Below are 8,081 nucleotides of genomic sequence, written 5' to 3' on the forward strand. Positions count from 1 at the left end.
AAAACACTCCGAAACAGAGACAAAAAATCATCATAAGTAATTTCGGGACTAGCGCTCAGCACAGCTTGTGCCCAGGTCAGCGCACGATCTCGTAGCAACTGAACAAAATATGAGATCTTACTCCCGTCATTAGAGAAGGCATGAGGCCGCTGGCGAAACTGGAGAGAGCACTGCATAAGAAAACCCGCACACTTCCCTACATCCCCTGAAAACAGCTCAGGTGTGGGGAGATGAAACTCACACACAGCCGGGACTAGAACCGGTGAGGCAGCACTTACTGCGGAGCTTGATGACGCCTGGGCGGGTTTGCTGGTAGGTGAGGGTTCCGGCAATGGAGTGCGCTGAGCAGCTGCTAGTGTTAAGGCAGCGACATTCTCGCTGAGGTGAACAAGCATTTGCTCGTGGCGTTGTAAGATCGCTTCCAGTGTGACCGGGGTGGAGGGAGACGGGGAGGAAGCTGAATCTGCTGAGTCCATGGTGGCTGGAATATTCTGTCACGGGAGTGGAACGGACTCAGGCGCAGACTGAGGTAGCACAGTTCAACGACACTTTATTAATCACACTGGTGCACTATATACACGTGAAGGGGGGGAAACACCAGGGTCCCGGGGATCAATAGGCTGGGGAGACACACTTCTCGCACTCGCTCTGCTCCTCGTCCAAACAGTCTCCACACAAGTAGCTCACTCTCCTACTCACGGGGTCCAGGGGTCAAAAAAGGGCTGATCCAGGTAAACCTGTTTACACAGACGAGGGTAAGTCGAAGGCAAACACGGGAACAGTAGAATCGCAAGGAAGCCAGGCAATACTAACGAGAGTTACTCAATATTCCAGCGACGAATAGCTCAGAGCCCCAGCCTTAAGAGCCAGAGAACTGCAATTCGCTCGAGATCAGCTGCAGGTGCGTGGGCCAAGGGCAGGAGCCCAATCAGAGCTCCGCCCAGGCAGACAGGTAGGAGAGATGGAGCGAGAGAAAAACAACAAACACTTGTGGCCACACTGGGCTGGCCGGGGAGGCACAGGGACCATGACAATCCTATTACGAAACAATATTCTTTTTTTTCTCATGTGCATCGTACATTTTCGCAAATAGAATATTTTCTGATAGATAAAAAGTTTATTCCTGAGATTGTTTCTTCTCATTATTTACCGATAATGGTATCAGACCATGCCACAGTAGTATTAGATCTTCAGTTTACAATGATGCCAAAGAGATTTAAATATTGGAAGCTAAATTCTCTCTTGCTGGCGGAGACCAACTTTTGTAAATATATTTCTGAGTCGATTACTTTTTTTTGTGAAACTAATAAAAATAATGAAACTTCTCTATCCAATGGGACACTCTAAAAGCCTATATTAGAGGTAAAATTATCTCTTTTACGTCTTATTCTAATAAACTACGTAGATCCCAGCAGAAAGATTTGGAGAAGGCCATAAAAGAGATAGACAATTCTATCTCTCTTACAAATACTCCTGATCTTTATAAAGAAAGAATAAGACTTCAAACGGAACTAGATATTCTTCTTACTTCAGAAGCTGAAAAACTTCTCCGCTAAATCACCAGGTCCAGATGGCTACCCGGTCGAGTTTTATAATGTTTTTTCAGACCAGCTAGCTCCACTTCTACTGCAAATGTTTAATTATTCGTTTGAGCAAGGAACTCTGCCGTTTTTAAAAATTAAAGAAATAGTGGCTTGCATGAGTGTAGGTGGCAGAGACCCACTGAGCTGCACATCCTATTTTTTTTTTTTTACTATTTAATTTGTAAAAATGTGTATACACACACACACACACACACACACACACACGTAGGAAAATATTTAGTATACACATCCAGAAATGCATATACTATTATATATTGTACATATATTTATTAGTTTCAGGTTGGCCATTCTTGTATTTTGCTCGTTTGTGTTGTTGTGTTTGCACATCTCTGTTGCTTGTGGGGCTCGCACACAAGAATTTCACTCGCATGTGCTGTGCCAGTGTGCCTGCACATGTGATGTGACAATAAAAGTGATTTGATTTGATTTGATTATTGGCCAATATCACTCCTCCCGGTAGACATTAAAATTCTTGCAAAAATTCTAGCCCGGCGACTAGAATCGATTATGCCCTCAATTATCTCAGAGGACCAGACGGGATTCATAAAAGGAAGACGTTCATACTCTAACATAAGAAGACTTCTTGGTGTCATTCTTTCTCCCTCATCCCCTAACGTTCCAGAAGCCATAATATCTCTTGACGCCGAGAAAGCCTTCGATAGAGTGGAGTGGGGCTATCTTTTCTTTTCTTTAAGACAATTTGGTTTTAGCAATAATTTTGTTTCATGGGTCAAATTACTCTACTCCGCACCTTGCGCCTCTGTCTGTACAAATAATCAATGCTTCACTCCATTTCCACTTTTTCAGGGGACAAGACGGGGGTGCCCACTCTCCCCGTTATTATTTGCATTAGTGATTGAACCACTCTCAGTAGCTTTAAAAATGGTGAAAGAATTAGGAGGGATTGATAGATGGGGTATAAAACATCAGGTGTCACTCTATGCAGATGATTTGATTCTTTATGTGAATGATCCTCTACTAAATATCCCACACATTTTATCAGTATTAAATTCTTTCAGCTATTTATCGGGATATAAGCTTAACATCTCAAAAAGCGAATACTTTCCAGTTAATCAAATGGCTGCAGACATACCTACATCAACTATACCCTTTAAACTGGCTAATTCAGGGTTTAAATATCTCGGAATTGCAATTTCACGATCTCTGAGATTAATGTGGGAACAGAATATTACTTACTTACAATGAAAGTTCAGTGTGATCTTCAAAGATGGAACTACCTACCGCTGTCTTTAGCTGGTAGGATTCAAATTATTAAAATGAATGTATTACCTAGATATCTAGATGTATTTCAAAGTTTGCCCATTTATCTGCTTAAATCATTTTTCAGAACTATAAATGATGCTATCTCATCATTTATTTGGGCCGGTAAACGTCCAAGGGCTAGTCGCTGGCTTCTTTATAGGGATAGATCAGCTGGAGGATTAGGACTGCCTAATTTAATTAGGTATAATTGGGCATCTAATATGTATAATATATTATTGTGGTGTACGTCTCCCTATACTAATTGGTACCAGAGTGAAGAGGTTCCTGTTCCTCGTCATTACGTGCTTTAGCATGTGATACCTCACAATCATCCCTATTAAGCCGGTCTTCCAATCCAGTTGTCACTGAAACATTAAAAATTTAGAAACAAATAAAACACCACTTTGGCTGGCTCACCCTCCCTCTTGCAACCCCGATCTGTAACAATCACTTATTTGTTCCAGCAAAGACGGACTTAAGATTCTCTGTTTTAGAACATAAATGACTTGGTACTCTAGGTGATCTATACATTAATGAGGTTTTTGCAAGTTTTAACGAACTAGTTACTCGCTTTAATTTCAATAAATCTGATTTTTTTTCTTTACTTCCATTGAAAGAAATGTTCAACTTTATTCCCACAAATCCCAACTTCCAGTGGAATAGATTTGGTTCTCAGAGCCAAAACTTTGGTAAAGGGTCATATTTCTTACCTTTATAAACTAGCTTCTCCACCTAGTGAATCTCTTTTATACAGGACCAAGATGAAATGGGAGTCAGAACTCCATATGAGTTTTTCTGAGTTGTTCTGCACTGTAAACCCGAACAAGTTGACTGAACTTAAAACTTTTGTGGAAACTGATTACCTCAAAAGATTTAAGTACACAAACTCATATCTTCTAAGTATGGGGGTACTCAAATTCTGTATTTATTGTTAACCTAAAAATTTAAAATTATATTTTATTAATTGAGCTTTACTCAAAGACTGTATACTTTAATTTCAATATTTTTGTGTTTCTTGTAGTTTATTATTTTGATGCAACACAATGCAATTATATTACAACCTAAACTCAAATTATCTGATTATTAATTAAAAGATATTTATGTTTCAATGTTTGAGTGTAGACTACTAAAAACAAAAAAAGTACGGAAATTCAGTTACTTTACATTTTGTTTATTTAACATTTTTTCATGAAAATTTAAAAACATCACAAATGTTTTTATAAAACAACTAACATGGACATCGGCACCATAAAGTGAGCATTATAAATTCTGTGTAGAACATTTATCTTTTTATAAAATCACAAAGGACGACATCAGTCCTAATTGCATCTTTCTCAAAATACACAAAAATGCAAAACAAAAAGTCAAATACTAATCACTTTTTTTTAAAATAGAAATGAAAAACAATTTTTTAAAATGGGTACAAAGACGATCAGCTTCCAAATAGCCAGATAAGGCAGTCAAGTATAGGAAAATTAGGTAAACTGATGGAGTTAAATCCACCCAAAGCCTGTAGTAAACTTAAAGTGCTTAAAGTGCTTCAAACAAAGTGCTCAGTAACAGAGTGCGTGTCCTAACAAACATTGCCTTATATTCCTTAAGAGCATGTAGGCAGGGGTTTTCAGGGGTTTGCCGTCATCAAGCCCCATGAAGATATTTTGGACAAAGGCAAATGTGTGAACCAGCTTCCTGGGGTAGTCTAATTGCAGAGCATAGATCAAGCCAAACAATAAAGCAAATGCATCTGCAAATCTGGGAATATCACGCATCACCTAGTCGCCTTTCACCACAACAGCCATGCTTGAGGAAGTAAAATGGACTGGACTGGGAAGCGCTGTCGGTAACCACAGTGAGAAGGGCAACTGGAGTGTCAATGAGGGTCGACTCATCCAATGCGTCCGCCTGGAATGGACACAGTATCAATGGTAAATGGCCTGTATTTGTATAGCGCTTTACACATTCAGTCATCCAGACATTCACACCCATTCACACACTGGTGATGGCAGCTACATTGTAGCCACAGCCACCCTGGGGCGCACTGACAGAGGCGAGGCTGCCGGACACTGGCACCAGCGGGCCCTCTGACCACCACCAGTAGGCAACGGGTGAAGTGTCTTGCCCAAGGACACAATGACCGAGACTGTCGGAGCCAGGGCTCGAACCGGCAACCTTCTGATTACAAGACAAACTGCCAGCTCTTGAGCCACGATTGCCCCAATTGAATAAGTAAGGTTGGTTTGAGAGAATGTGACAAGCATGACCTGTAATCTAGCAAAACATTCAGCAGTGTAGTGGGTTACTTTGTAACGAGTTAGGGTACTCTACTTTTTTTTTTGAAAAATGTACATTAACGTGTTAGCTTCTTGCATTACATAATTTGTATTTTTGTTATTTTTCTAAAAAAAAAGTAATTTTTTATTTCATGACTTTATCTCAAAAAGAAACTAAATCTTGACTTCAGCCTGGTTTTTGGGCCACCTGCAGCATAGCCATAGTGCTGTGATACGCCTGTGCCCTGCTCCTGACCTGTGTGTGTTTGTGTGTGAGGGTTTTCTAAAGAGAGGGTATTTTGTTTGTACAATTTGGTAGCTGCTAGGGTATTAAATTGTATTTAAAAAAATCCATAGCATTTTATCTTACTGGCAGAATTTAAGTAATGCAAAAATACACTTACATTACATGTCTAAAAGAATTCTGGGTCCTCCTCCCGCAGGTATACAGGAAGGGCACGAAGTACTGCAGTGCGTTTCACGTTGATATCAGGCGCCTCCTAAAAAGGGAAAAGAAAAGTTCATTTAACGCAAAGTTTTCAGGTGTCATTCTTTGGGGAGAATACATGTTTATGAAACTGCATCAGACTCTACTAAATTTTGGAGACTTTTCTTTTAAGATACAACCTTTCTGTCTCTTGTGACAGAGAGTCTGTTTCTTAATCATTTGACAAAAACCCTACACAGTATTTTAAAATAGTGTTCTCCAGATCAGAGCTGTAATCTATATAGAACATGGGGTTCAAAGAAAGGAAAAATTGTGTGTTTATCAGTGAAACTTTTAATTTGTGTTAATTTTATCATTATCAATATATGAAATCTTCACCTTAAGGGACTTAATGAATGGTTTCTTCTAAAAATTAGAAATGATTGAGTCATTTCACATCATATGAAAATATTAATTTTTAATACAAATTTGGCCCTACAAAAATGGAAACTCAGTAACAAAGATAATGGAGATTCTCTAAACACGAGCGAATATCACAGTAAAATTGTTGATTGTGATTTACACATTGGATGTATCCTCAGTGATTTGGTACAATTATACAACATTTTATAAGAACTGAACAACTGATGAAACAACTTACTTATGTGACCACATATGAAGTGTTATAACTTACCACAAAAGGTGAACTGTGCCACTGACCCTTGGTAGAGCTGCACATGATAAAAAAAAAAATGCATTATAAATACTAACACAGCTATTAATAATTAGGGGTACATTTAAGATGTTAATGTCACAAAATAAAATAGACTGGTAGAAAGAAGTACAAGGAAATGGTAATGGGGGGAGCCATGAAAATAGATCTTTTCAACATGATTCAGTGTGACAAAGCCAGGGCATGATTTAAAAAAAAAACAGGTTGTCACGGTCCTGGGTCAGTGACCCAGTGTTTTGAGTTTCTTGTGCCTCTGAGTTTTTTGTATTATGTTCTTAGTTCTCTTTGTTGTCCCAGCTTGTTCTTTAGTGTAGTGTCTTAGTTTGGTGTTCTTGTATTCTGTTTAGTTCTGAGTATTTGGTAGCTGCCCTCTGTGTTTCTTAGTTGCTCTGTCTCCCCTAGTCTAGTTTGCATCTGTGCTAATTCCTGTTTTACTTTGAAGGTCTGTGTCTCATGTGAGTGTATCCTACTTTGCTCCCTTGTCTTGTCAGTTCTGATTTCTCCCAGCTGTCCTCTCCTTCTGTGTCTCATTCCCCTCGTTACTTCCCATTGTATTTAAACCCTGTGTTTCTCTGAGTCAGTGCTGTGTCGTCCCTCAAGCTGTGTGTTTCCTCGTGTGCCTCTCTGTAAGGTCTGAGTTAAAATTTTCCCAGTTTAGTTTTGTATGCTCGTTTTCTGTGACCAGCAATTAAAGCTGTGATTTTGAGTTCATCCCCCGAGTCCTGCATTTTGGGTCCAACTCCTGCCTGCCGCACAGCGATTCATGACACAGGTCTTTTAACCTAAAAATGTTTTAATGGCCATGAAGAAAGGTCTCTTCAATAGATCTTTCAACTCACCTGTGTTTACTGTCTCCACCTGAAATTAATTGCAGTCTGAATTTTTTTTTCTTCTGTCTTTTTGTCTTCGGTCTTCAGTCTTGGAAGAAAAAATAAAAATATTGAAAACCTTATTAGCACACTAAATATACAACACCTTGCTATATTTCAATTGTTTTAGATAGAAGTTGCCACTGCTAGCTAAGTCACTTTTGAATGATGCTAATGAGAAGGAAAAAAAAAAAAACCGGCCGAACAATGAGGCTGCTGTTGTAAAAACGCCAACTTTCTTGCGTTGGCAAGGGGTCGTTAAAATATCACTAAGACCCTTTCTTTGTGTGATTCTTCGTAAAACTGTTTTAATCGGTTAAAACTGACGAAATAATCTATGTTTGAAAAAGAGCGCGAACAACAGCGAACAACTATTCACCACCTGGGTCTGTGCTTTTTAACACAACAGCGCATTCGAAAACAAGTTCTTGGCTGCAACATATTAATATACTTGCTTTTTTAAGGAAAAACTACACATAACGAAGGTTCCGTTTTACTTACAAGTTTCTCCAAATGTGTTCTCCAGTTGCTCGAGAAGGGCAGCCATATTGAACAGAATTTTCTGTCAACGTCGTTCAGGTTAGAGAAAACGTCATGGCGTACACATGCGGAGCTCGGAAAAAAAACATTTACTCAAAAATCATAATTAAGAAAGCAGTATTTACTCTTAACTTCTAAGCCATGTACAATTATAACTGTTTGAATCGTTAACCGAACAGAAAAGTTTTAAGTTGTTTTAACTTTGTGAGGAATTTCAATTGTTATATCCACAAACTTTATAAGTCAGGTAGACTGTTGGGGTTTACAGTGTGGGAGGGAGCGGTAAGGGCCATTAATTCGTCTTTTAGTTGTGCCAGACTTTCATTAATACAATTTAACGTTTTCCACAGATTACACTACAGTAAAGAAAAACTC

At 38.9% G+C, this 8,081-nt stretch overlaps 1 long non-coding RNA gene across 2 annotated transcripts; it reads right to left on the minus strand.

The window, feature by feature from the left end:
• Positions 1-4,022: 4,022 nt before the first annotated feature.
• On the minus strand, positions 4,023-7,715 carry LOC120737637. Of its 2 annotated transcripts, XR_005696789.1 has the most exons (5): positions 7,668-7,715; positions 7,137-7,215; positions 6,259-6,295; positions 5,542-5,637; positions 4,023-4,769 (listed from the first exon to the last, which is right to left on the minus strand). It is a non-coding gene; the product is annotated as an uncharacterized LOC120737637 (long non-coding RNA). The 2 variants fall into 2 exon arrangements; XR_005696788.1 differs by lacking the exon at positions 7,668-7,715 and having other exon boundaries at positions 7,137-7,364.
• Positions 7,716-8,081: the final 366 nt, after the last annotated feature.

The sequence above is a fragment of the Simochromis diagramma genome, unplaced genomic scaffold (genome assembly GCF_900408965.1).
Source record: "Simochromis diagramma unplaced genomic scaffold, fSimDia1.1 OVJJ01000413.1, whole genome shotgun sequence".
In the NCBI taxonomy this organism is placed as follows: Eukaryota; Metazoa; Chordata; class Actinopteri; order Cichliformes; family Cichlidae; genus Simochromis; species Simochromis diagramma.